Source organism: Trachypithecus francoisi, unplaced genomic scaffold (assembly GCF_009764315.1).
Source record: "Trachypithecus francoisi isolate TF-2019V2 unplaced genomic scaffold, Tfra_2.0 Lachesis_group0, whole genome shotgun sequence".
Classification (NCBI taxonomy): Eukaryota; Metazoa; Chordata; class Mammalia; order Primates; family Cercopithecidae; genus Trachypithecus; species Trachypithecus francoisi.
This window is the reverse complement of record NW_022681453.1, coordinates 10,394,066-10,406,773: the sequence shown is the minus strand read 5'-3', so window position 1 is coordinate 10,406,773 and position 12,708 is coordinate 10,394,066. Positions and strand designations below refer to the sequence as shown.

Genomic DNA, 12,708 nt, shown 5'->3' with positions numbered 1-12,708 from the left:
ATCTAGTCTATCACTGATGGGCATTTAGGTTGATTCCATGTTTTTGCTATTGTGAATGGTGCTGCAATGAACATAAGTGTGCATGTGTCTTTATAATGGAATGATTTTTTTTTTGGATATATACCCAGTAATGGGATCACTGGGTCAAATGATATTTCTGTCTTTAGGTCTTTGAGGAATTGCTATACTATCTTCCACAATAGTTGAACTAATTTACACTCCCACCAATAGTGTAAAAGCATTCCTTTTTCTCCACAACCTTGCAGCATCTGTTTTTTGTTTTTTTTGTTTTTTTACTTTTTACTTTTTAGTAATAGCCATTCTGATTGGCATGAGATGGTATCTCTTTGTGGTTTTTATTTTCATTTCTCTAATGATCAGTGAGGTTGAGCTTTTTTTTCATATGATTGTTGGCTGCGTGAATGTCTTCTTTTGAGGAGGGTCTGTGCATGTCCTTTACCTACTTTTTAATGGGGTTGTTTGTTTTATTCTTGTGAATTCATTTAAGTTCATTATATTAGACCTATTTTGGATGCATAGTTTGCAAACATTTTTCTCCCATGTCTGTTTATGCTGTTGATAGTTTATTTTGCTGTGCAAAAGCTCTTTAGTTTAATTTGAGCTCATTTGTCAATTTTTGCTCTTGTTGCAATTGCTTTTGGTGTCTTTGTCATGAAATCTTTGCCTGTGTCTATGTCCTGAAAGGTATTGTCTAGGTTGTATTACAGAGTTTTTATAGTTTTGGGTTTTGCATTTAAGTCTTTAACCCACCTTGAGTTGATTTTTGTATATGGTATAAGGAAGAGGTCCAGTTTCAATTTTCTGCATATAACTAGCCAGTTCTCCCATCACCATTTGCTGAATAGGGGATCCTTTCCCCGTTGCTTGTTTTTGTCAGGTTTGTTGAAGATCAGATAGTTGTAGGTGGGTGGTCTTATTTCTGCATTCTCTACTCTGTTCCATTGGTCTGTGTTTCTGTTGTACCAGTACCATGCTGTTTTGGTACTATCTCCCTGTAGTATAGCGTGAAGTCGGGCAGCATGATGCCTTCACGGTTGTTCTTTTTGCTTAGGATTGCCTTGGCTATGTGGACTCTTTTTTGGTTCCATATGAATTTTAAAATACTTTTCTCTAGTTTAGAATTTAAAATAACTAGAGTTAAATTTGTGATCTGTCCAAAGTTAGTAAATAAGACTTCATGACATGCATTAAAAATTATTATTATTATTATTATTATTATTATTGAGACAGAGTCTCACTCTGTTGCCCAGACTGGAGGGCAGTGGCATAATCTTGGCTCACCGCAACCTCTGACTCCCAGGCTCAAGCAATTCTCCTGCTTCATCCTCCCATGTAGCTGGGATTACAGGCGTGTGCCACTACTGCCTGGCTAATATTTGTATTTTTAGTAGAGACAGGGTTTCACGATGTGGGCCAAGATGGTCTGGAATTCCTGAACTCAGATGATCACCCGCCTCGGTCTTCCACAGTGCTGGGATTACAGACATGAGCCACCGTGCCCGTCCTAAAAAATTATTAACTCCGTTCTTCTCTCCATTTTTTATAACCCACTCTTATTTTAAGTGCTTACTACAGTAGTACACATGACTCCCAGAAAACCTTAAAAAATGTAAGCTAGCTAGATTTGTTTTTCGTTTTTTGATGTAGTTTACAGAGCCTTGTAGGTTTATTTTGGTCATTTAAAAATACATGGTATAGATAGAATTATTGAGTCATATACTTGTTTTTTATGTGAATCTGTTGAAGTAACTGGTTATAGATACCTAATTGTGCCACACTGCTTTGTAGTGTGACTTTTTGTACAGCAAACATCTCCCTGAGAATGGCAGGAACTGTTGAGATTGTGTAACTTTCTAATATGTAAGATTTGAATTTTTATTCTATAACTATAAAAACCATCAATCAATGTAGAAGAGGTTCAGAAATATTATAGATTTTAGCACAACTTCTTTTCCATGTCAGGAACACTGGTAGAGACTTTCCCAGCTTCCACTTCTTGCTCTCTCCAGGTTGATTTCTTCAAAACGAAGGCATTCTTATTTTTCCTTAGGCCCGGAAGTATGACACAAAAGGGGAAACAAATTTGGCTATGACCTGGGTGTGAATTCTAATTTTGTCACTTACTAGCTTTATGACATTGAAACTCTTATTGAATTTCTCTAAGTTCTAATCTTTTCACATAAATGAACATAAGAACATCTACCTTATTTGGTGGTTTTGGAAATTAATTGATAATATATGGAAGGTGATATACACACTGGTTAAATACCTGTCAGCTTGCTTATCTCCTCTGCTCTCTGTGCTTCATTTGAGACAAATTTCAAAGGAGCTTCTTCAGCAAACATGAATTCCTGTGTTATTGCTTTCAAGGATAATGTGCCATTACTTAATAGACCAGAAATGGAAAAGCAACCTTATGGATAGCCCCCAATTTGGAAAGTTCCTTGCATTAATATTTTTATTGCTTTATTCTTCCAAGCCAAAGGTAAACTTTGCAGAGGAGACTGCGTAACACCAAGCAGTGGCACTTGTGATATTCACGTTATTTTCCTTTTCCTGTATCTTATCAGTAAAAGTCAACCAATCAGTTATAGCCTTATGCTATGGAAGTCAGCTTCTGTAGCATGGATTTCTCAATGTGACTCTGCACTTAAGAAAGTGCACTCCATTCAGCTTTGCTGAAATGAACACACTTCTAAGGCTGACAGGCATGGATCAATTTCACTTCTGTAACCAATGAAAAATGCTCTCTTGTGTCCAACACAAAACATCTTTTTAAGACTGTCATCACCACAGCCTTGCCTTTGTCCAGCACATCTCCAAGCAAACTCTTGTCAAAAAAAATCTATATAGTATTGTGATATCGTGAAATACATATTTGGTATTTGGTATGTAAATGGTATGTATCCCATTTCGTGGCATTCAACTTTTGAAATCTTTAAAAATGCCTGAGTGATGTCTTTTTGTATGCTAATGAGTTGACTTAGGGCTGGCAGCCTCTAGGTAGCTTCAGAACAGGGGCTGGTCACCAGAAAACCAGCGCAGAATTAGAGGGTTGGGGTTTTTAGTTCCACCTCCTAACCTCCAGGGAGGAGAGAGGGCGTGAAGATTGAGTTGATCACCAATGGCCAGTGGTTTAACCAATCATGCCTACATAATGAAGCCTCCATAAAAGCCCAAAAGACAGGGTTCAGAGATTTGTGGATAGCTGAACACATGGAGATTCCTGAAGAGTGCCACCCAGGGAGGGCATGGAAGCTCTGTATGCCCCTTTCCTCATACCTCACTCTGTGCATCTCTTCATCTGTATTCTTTGTAATGCCTTTTATAATAAACCAGTAAACATGTTTCCTTGAGTTTTGCGAGGTGCTCTTAAAAATTAATCAAACCCAAAGAGAAGGTCTTGAGAACTCTAACTTGAAGCCAGTGGGTCAGAAGTTCTAGAGGCCCAAACTAGCAATTGTTGGTGTCTGGGGAAGGGGGCAGTCTTAGGGACTGAACCCTCAATCTGTGGTATGTGATGCTATCTCCAGCTACATAGTGTCAGAATTAAATTGGAGGTCACCCATTTATCCCCTGCAGAACTGATTGCTTGCTTGGTGATGGGTAGAACCCAGCCCCCTCCAGCAAATTTGGTCACAGAAGTTGTCTGTGTTGATTGTTGTCAGTGAAAGAACATAAAAATCACTTTGCGTGCTTTTGAGATGAATACACATAGACCAATAACAAAAAGCCTGCTCCGTCCAAGTCTTAGATTTGGTGGCAGAAATAGATAACACACATAATTGTAGCAAAATATAAGGTGTGCTATAATTTGGGTCTCAATAGTGTACTACGATAATAAAGAGGAGGGATTTGCCATCTTTGTCTACTATGGCAGCTGGTTTGGGGGTGGGGCTTCACTGGTAAACAACATTTCCATTGCACTTTGAAAATTGTCTAGACGTTGAAACAACAGCAATTGTTGAAGAGATGAAATTGCATCTGCAAAGACCCAGAGCCATGAACAAGACATGGGATTTATGTAGTGAGTGGAAGGAAGTTTGGGATGATGAGCAAAAGAGAAGTATGACAGTAATAAGGCAGGTGAAGGTGAGAGTAAATATATGTAATGGTGGAATCAGAGAAGGACATTTGAATGAATTAAATGTCTAGAGTATTCATTTTGTTTTCTGGAAGGTGGTAAGTAGTTTTTTTCTCCTGGATATGAAAGTGAAAGCTTGCGCAGGAGTGTGAAGTTATAAAATGGTCACCTTGGTAAATATGAAAAATATCTGAATGAATACAGACATAAGGATTGCCAAGCTGTACTGAAGACTAAGTTGAGATTGGAAATGGTAAATATGTAATAAGTCCAAGCAGTACAGTTATGCAATTTTTCTCAAGCAGCGTTTGGCAGCTTATAAATTTCTGTTGCGCAAGCAGATGGTTGGATTAATCATAGGTTAGGGACTGGTAATTCCGATGGGCTGAAAAAACAAGAGGTTTAGGCACTGGAGGGTATAGGCAATAATGCGTTGAATTGGTAGTCCAGGTTAAGTAGGGAAGGAAGAAATGGGGCTATGATTTTGGGAATTCAAAGTAATGCTATACATGAAACATGAGACTGAGTGAATTTTATAGTTGCAAACAAGATGTGTAAATGTATTTTTTGATGGAAAATAGTGGAGTAAGACAAATTAAGTATATTCCAAGTATAATGGCAATGCCTGGATACTAGGCTGAGTGGGACCATGGACTCAGTAATTAGCTCTCCTTAGCTCAAGGTTTATGCCTGCAATTTAGATAAACATGTGCTTATCAAAATGGCAAAGGTAAAAGAATAAATGTTTGAAATCATAATGTATGTTGGACCAACCAAAGCAAACCTGCTCTTTCTTAGTCTCCTTCTTCATAGTAAATGACACTGTATTTTCTAGGTGCTTAATCCCAAAAGATAGGGTCTTTCTTCTCTCTCACACTAGACATTTCACCATGGACAGATTTTGTTGATGCTACCTTGAAAAAATAGCACACATTTTCCAAACCTTATCACTTTTATACTGTAACCCTAGTCCAAGCCCCCCATCATCCGTCATCTAGGTCACTGCAGTAGCATCCTATCTGCTTTCCATTTCTACAGTCTATTTTCCACTGAGGAGTCAGAGCTTTCCCTAATGTGAATCAAGTCCTCCCTGTTGTTTCATTAGATATTTTTAATATTGTCTATGTGTTGAAGTGATAACGTTTTAGGTATAATGGGTTATACTAAACATATTCAAATCGACTTCACTTGTTTGTTTTCTTCTGCGTTGTTAATGTGACTGCTAGAAAATTTAAAATTATATACCGAGTTCACATTATATCTACGGGCAGCATTGGTTATTGAGTCTATGTTGTCTGTGTGTCTTCCCCCAAGTGTCTGGTGGTGGGCTGGGGGCTACTCTTGCACAACGGTGCCAGCAGTCAGGAAGGAGATTTGAATGTGGAGCACAGCACAGTGAGCACGAGCTGAAACCCTGCAAGCATATTTCCATCACTGTATTGCCTGTGAACATCTTTAGAGAGTGATGACCGCTACTTCCTCTGAATCTCATGGAAGTTCCTCTTTTGGCAGCTCTAACTCTAATCTTACAGCAAAGGGGAACATAGAAAACGTAGGTCCCAGAAAGAACTAGTTCCAATTAGTCAATTGAACCACTCAGCACAGCTTCTAAAAGAGGACTCCCTGGACTGTTATGGTCTTGGAAACCATGTCATACAAAGATGGTCTCATGCAACTGAAGATAATCATTCTGGAGAGCAGAGGATTAACAAGAGGCATACTGTTAAATATTAGAAACACTTCTGTGTCAAAGAGAAAATTGACTTACACCTATAAATTCTTCAGATTTTCTCTCCTAAACTCTATGGAAATGTATCAATATTTTTACTGATTAAAATTTTTTCCCCACCTGTTCAAACTCTTTGAGTCTTAATTAGGATGGATGAATGGAAGTTACAGGAACTCCAATTTCAATGCCACATAAGAGGGAACGTTCTAACATCTAGAATTGGGACACAAGAGCAGACTGTCTCCAAAGGTGGTGAGTTACATGTCAACTGGAGGTATTCAAACAACAATTGGATGACCATTTCTCAATTGTACTGAAGAATGGATTCTAGAACCTATCCAAAGTTAGGATTGGATGACCTCTGAACCCTGAACCAAATCTAAAATTTTGTGAGATCCTAAATTTCATTCACCAGTACTCAATAATTTCCAACTGCTACTTAATTAAGCCATGGCTTTTCATTCTAGACACAGGAAAATCATAATTTTCTTTCATCTAGAAAGACGACTAGGACTTCAAAGTTTCATTCTTTGATCTTTCCATAGCATTGGCCTCCTGGTGAAATATTTGTAGTTTTTTCATTGAAAGTGCTTCTTGATCTTTTTCCAGCTTTCTTCATTAAGACATCTGATAAAGATGACTTCTTTATTGTTGCTTCATTAATGTAAATGAACATAAAATACATTTTTCTTCCTTTAAGGGTAATGTGTGCTCATTAAATATGAGGTATTTATGTATACCTCATGTTAATCAAAAAGATAGACACCATCCGGGGGTCGTTTTTTTCCTCACACACTACACATTTAACCGTGGACAGATTTTGTTGGCTCTACCTTAAAAATATATCACATATTTTCCATATCTTACCACTTTTATACTGTAACCCTCATCCAAACTCTCATCATCTGTCATCTAGGTCATTGCAGTAGCCTCCTACCTGCGCTCCATGTCTACAGCCTATTCTCCACTGGGGAGTCAGAGCTTTCCTCAAAGTAAATCAAATCTTGCCATTCCTCTGCTCAAAAGTCTTACTGCATTCTGGAGAGAAAGAATACCTCATATTTAAAGAGCACACAGTACCCTTCAAGGAAGAAAAATAACAAGATATAAAAAAGAAAATATCTTAAAGACCACAATCTAGAAATAAACACTTCTAAAATGTTAGTATAATTACTTCCAGTTTGATAAGAAGTCAGATATGTATTTTACACAATTGAAATCATTCCATATATACATGTGTATAACCGGTTTCACTTAACATTAGGTTGTTTTTCATTATATAAATAATCCATCTTTATAGACACAACTATTATTAATAGTGTATAATATTCCATTATGTTGACATCTCAAAGTTTATTTAAACTTTTTGCTGTCATTGGATATTTAGATTGTCTCTAATACGTAATTTTTACTAATTATTTATTTTTAAATTTCTAATCTCTCACATCTGGCTGAAATTTTTATTGTTTAAATGCATAAATAAATAGCTATATCCTTACTTAATTCCATAGTAGCTATCATTGATATCTACTCAGTTCCTCCAAATTACTACTACTTGTCCTCTGGATTCTTCATTTATAGTGTGTATTCCTTTTTTATTCCTCTGCAGCATGGTATAACATGATTTAATTTTTTAAAATCTCAGATAATTTTAGTTTTTAAATGTATTTTTTTTCTCTTTGCTTTAAATAAATAACATTAAGATTCCTTAGAAGTATTGGTCAGAACAAGTGACACAATCATCAGATGTTCTGTTTCAAGACTCTGGCATGTCCTTTGTTAGGATAATATTTTCTAACGTATGCCTTAGAAAAATTTGATTTAGGTAAGGGTCTTAGGAGATATTAGTATCTAATAGGTGAATTTCTTAGACAGTCTTGAAAAAAAGAGGAAAAACACTCTTTTGGCTTAAAGTCAGAAGATTTAAGAATTGCTCTACCTGGTGCTTTTCCCATTTCTGAATGAGGCTCAAGTGAGGAAATGTTTCTTATTTTTGATGCCAAGAAGAGCACATAAAGAGAAATAAGAAACTGAAAGGATGGAATTATTATATCCAAAGTTCTTGGTATTCCAGGGACAACTGTTATTACCAGACTCTGAACTTCTGGGTTAAGATATGTAAACTTCTCTTCCATAATACCTAATAAAATGAGCAAAATTAATCAGTCAATCCTAACAACAAAACAGGGAAAGGAGCCTAATATGGCAGCATAAGTTTCAATATTCACAACCAAAAAAAGAAATGGAAGGTTCTGGAGGGGAGTAGAAGGATCTGGAAAGGAAAGGCAACACAAGTGGGGTTCAAACTTCCCCTGAATCCAGAAGTCAGTCTGGTGCATCAACTAACTATGGTTAGTCTCATATCTCTAGCTATGCAGAAAAGCAAACTATCATTACCACCATCTTTTTGTTTTAGATGGAACTGTGGCAGAAATTGCTGCTGAAAATTAAAGGAAAAATAGGGAAGATGAAAAATGAGGTTGATGCTGTCAGAAAGAAAGTCCATGCAGCTACATTCTGAATTTGGAAAATGGCCCAAAGTAGTACAGTACTCTCTTTTGTCAGTCTTCCATCCTTCTGTAGTAATTAGTGCATCCCCAACCAACTTAGAAAACCCTAGTCTAGAACACTGAACCAAATCTTAAAACATGTCAAAACCGATACCCTCCCACTTCAGTCCTTTTTCTTTCTGTTCTCTTTCTCTGGGAATGTCTACTGAATACGTAAGTGAACACACTGAAATTTTCATGCATTGCCTCAGGGGAAGGATGACCGAAGGAGAGTTAGAGAAACAGAAAGAGAATGAAAACAGAGAGACCGGGTGCATTGGTTCACGCCTGTAATCCCAGCACTTTGGGAGGCCGAGGCGGGCAGATCACGAGGTCAGGATATCGAGACCATCCTGGCTAACACGGTGAAACCCCATCTCACTAAAAAATTCAAAACAATTAGTCGGGCGTGGTGGCGGGCGCCTGTAGTCCCAGCTACTCGGGAGGCTGAGGCAGGAGAATGGCGTGAACCCGGGAGGCGGAGCCTGCAGTGAGCCGAGATCACGCCACTGCACTCCAGCCCGGGTGACAGAGTGAGACTCTATCTCAAAAAAAAAAAAAAAAAAAAAAAAAGAAAGAAAGAGAATGAGAACAGAGAGAGGTAAGTGAAGTCACTGCTGCACAGTATCATGTAATGTCTCCACACAGCCCTCCAACCATGAAGAAAAGAAATATAATGACATGTCAACTCCATAATCTTGCTACTATTTGTAAAAAAAAAAAAAAAAAAAAAAAAAAAAAAAAAATTAACAAATCAATCAATTAAGGAAAGAAGGATAATAGCACATATAAGATATTTACAATGACAATTTTGTGATGGTAGAATACAGAGTGGTTTTCAAAATCCTTTTTTGTGTGTATGTTTTCTTACATTGTTTGAATGTATTTCAGTCCACAAGATATACATCAATAACATATGGTGTTTTTTTCAATGAAAGCAAATATTTAAAGATGTTAACTCTTTTTCAGAAAAAGAAAAGCATACAAAATATTTATTGCTGCATTTCCATGCCTTCTCCACAATATTGAGGCCTGAATTAGGTAGGTAGTTGAAATCTTTCTAAAAGTGAGTCAGATGTAAGCATCCTACAGTTTCCACACTAGGCCAGATAAGCAGGAATCCCTTAACTCTAAGAGCCATGGTGGGGAGGAGTGTTGGTCGGGCTACCATGTGTATTTTCTCTGTTCTATAAGTTGAATCCACATGAATAGGCTTCTGTTTTAAATCCTGGATATTAAGAACATGTTTTAATTAGTTCTACAAGTTAGGAATAGCTGAAAGCTCTATATTTGCATTTACAAATTTGTACCTAGTCTTGAACCATTTCTGACTATACTGTCATCACTGTAATCTAAACTGCTTTTCTAAAAGTGATATCCCAGGATCCTCCTATGAGAATGCAAAGCACATTTTCCATGCCACACCTTTGTTCTCCTTGTTTCTTTCTCTTTTTTTTTTTTTATTATACTTTAAGTTCTAGGGTACATGTGCATAACGTTTATATCATGTATAACTCCCCAATGCAATCCCTCCCTCCTCCCCCCTCCCCCGATAGGCCCCAGTGTGTGATGTTCCCCTTCCCGAGTCCAAGTGATCTCATTGTTCAGTTCCCACCTATGAGTGAGAACATGCGGTGTTTGGTTTTCTCTTCTTGTGATAGTTTGCTAAGAATGATGGTTTCCAGCTGCATCCATGTCCCTACAAAGGACGCAAACTCATCCTTTTTTATGGCTGCATAGTATTCCATGGTGTATATGTGCCACATTTTCTTAATCCAGTCTGTCACAGATGGACATTTGGGTTGATTCCAAGTCTTTGCTATTGTGAATAGTGCCACAATAAACATACGTGTGCATGTGTCTTTGTAGTAGAGTAATTTATAATCCTTTGGGTATATACCCAGTAGTGGGATGGCTGGGTCATATGGTACATCTAGTTCTAGATCCTTGAGGAATCGCCATACTGTTTTCCATAATGGTTGAACTCGTTTACAATCCCACCAACAGTGTAAAAGTGTTCCTATTTCTCCACATCCTCTCCAACATCTATTGTTTCCTGACTTCTTAATGATTGCCATTCTAACTGGTGTGAGATGGTATCTCATTGTGGTTTTGATTTGCATTTCTCTGATGGCGAGTGATGATGAGCATTTTTTATGTGTCTGTTGGCTGTATGGATGTCTTCTTTTGAGAAATGTCTGTTCCTATCCTTTCCCCACTTTTTGATGGGGTTGTTTGTTTTTTCTTGTATATTTGTTTGAGTTCTTTGTAGATTCTGGATATTAGCCCTTTGTCAGATGAGTAGGTTGCAAAAATTTTCTCCCATTCTGTAGGTTGCCTGTTCACTCTGATGGTAGTTTCTTTTGCTGTGCAAAAGCTCTTTAGTTTAATTAGATCCCATGTGTCAATTTTTGCTTTTGCAGCCGTTGCTTTTGGTGTTTTAGACATGAAGTCCTTGCCCATGCCTATGTCCTGAATGGTACTACCTAGATTTTCTTCTAGGGTTTTTATGGTATTAGGTCTAACATTTAAGTCTCTAATCCATCTTGAATTAATTTTCGTATAAGGGGTAAGAAAGGATCCAGTTTCAGCTTTCTACTTATGGCTAGCCAATTTTCCCAGCACCATTTATTAAATAGGGAATCCTTTCCCCATTTCTTGTTTCTCTCAGGTTTGTCAAAGATCAGATGGCTGTAGATGTGTGGTATTATTTCTGAGGACTCTGTTCTGTTCCATTGGTCTATATCTCTGTTGTGGTACCAGTACCATGCTGTTTTGGTTACTGTAGCCTTGTAGTATAGTTTGAAGTCAGGTAGCGTGACGCCTCCAGCTTTGTCCTTTTGACCTAGGATTGTCTTGGCAATGCGGGCTCTTTTTTGGTTCCATATGAACTTTAAAGCCGTTTTTTCCAATTCTGTGAAGAAACTCATTGGTAGCTTGATGGGGATGGCATTGAATCTATAAATAACCTTGGGCAGTATGGCCATTTTCATGATATTGATTCTTCCTATCCATGAGCATGGTATGTTCTTCCATTTGTTTGTGTCCTCTTTGATTTCACTGAGCAGTGGTTTGTAGTTCTCCTTGAAGAGGTCCTTTACATCCCTTGTAAGCTGGATTCCTAGGTATTTGATTCTCTTTGAAGCAATTGTGAATGGAAGTTCATTCATGATTTGGCTCTCTGCTTGTCTGTTACTGGTGTATAAGAATACTTGTGTTTTTGCACATTAATTTTGTATCCTGAGACTTTGCTGAAGTTGCTTATCAGCTTAAGGAGATTTTGGGCTGAGACGATGGGGTTTTCTAAATATACAATCATGTCATCTGCAAACAGGGACAATTTGACTTCTTCTTTTCCTAACTGGATACTCTTGATTTCTTTCTCTTGCCTGATTGCCCTAGCCAGAACTTCCAACACTATGTTGAATAGGAGTGGTGAGAGAGGGCATCCCTGTCTTGTGCCAGTTTTCAAAGGGAATTTTTCCAGTTTTTGCCCATTCAGTATGATATTAGCTGTGGGTTTGTCATAAATCTCTTATTATTTTGAGGTACGTTCCATCAATACCGAATTTATTGAGCGTTTTTAGCATAAAGGGCTGTTGAATTTTGTCAAAAGCCTTTTCTGCATCTATTGAGATAATCATGTGGTTCTTGTCTTTGGTTCTGTTTATATGCTGGATTACGTTTATTGATTTGCGAATGTTGAACCAGCCTTGCATCCCAGGGATGAAGCCCACTTGATCATGGTGGATAAGCTTTTTGATGTGCTGCTGAATCCGATTTGCCAGTATTTTATTGAGAATTTTTGCATTGATGTTCATCAGGGATATTGGTCTAAAATTCTCTTTTTTTGTTGTGTCTCTGCCAGGCTTTGGTATCAGGATGATGTTGGCCTCATAAAATGAGTTAGGGAGGATTCCCTCTTTTTCTATTGATTGGAATAGTTTCAGAAGGAATGGTACCAGCTCCTCCTTGTACCTCTGGTAGAATTCAGCTGTGAATCCATCTGGTCCTGGACTTTTTTTGGTGGGTAGGCTATTAATTGTTGCCTCAATTTCAGAGCCTGCTATTGGTCTATTCAGGGATTCAACTTCTTCCTGGTTCAGTCTTGGGAGAGTGTAAGTGTTCAGGAAATTATCCATTTCTTCTAGATTTTCTAGTTGATTTCGTAGAGGCATTTATAGTATTCTCTGATGGTTGTTGTATTTCTGTGGGGTCAGTGGTGATATCCCCTTTATCATTTTTTATTGCGTCTATTTGATTCCTCTCTCTTTTCTTCTTTATTAGTCTTGCTAGCGGTCTGTCAATTTTGTTGATCTTTTCAA

The 12,708-nt window shown here is 37.7% G+C and overlaps 1 long non-coding RNA gene across 1 annotated transcript in view; it reads left to right on the top strand.

Annotated features, from left to right (window-relative positions):
- The window catches only part of LOC117079756, a 69,924-nt gene extending 60,109 nt beyond the window's left edge, over window positions 1-9,815 (top strand). The window contains exon 4 of the long non-coding RNA XR_004435602.1: window positions 9,353-9,815. This is a non-coding gene — a long non-coding RNA (uncharacterized LOC117079756). The remainder of the gene's footprint in view (window positions 1-9,352) is intronic.
- The last annotated feature ends 2,893 nt before the right edge of the window (window positions 9,816-12,708 follow it).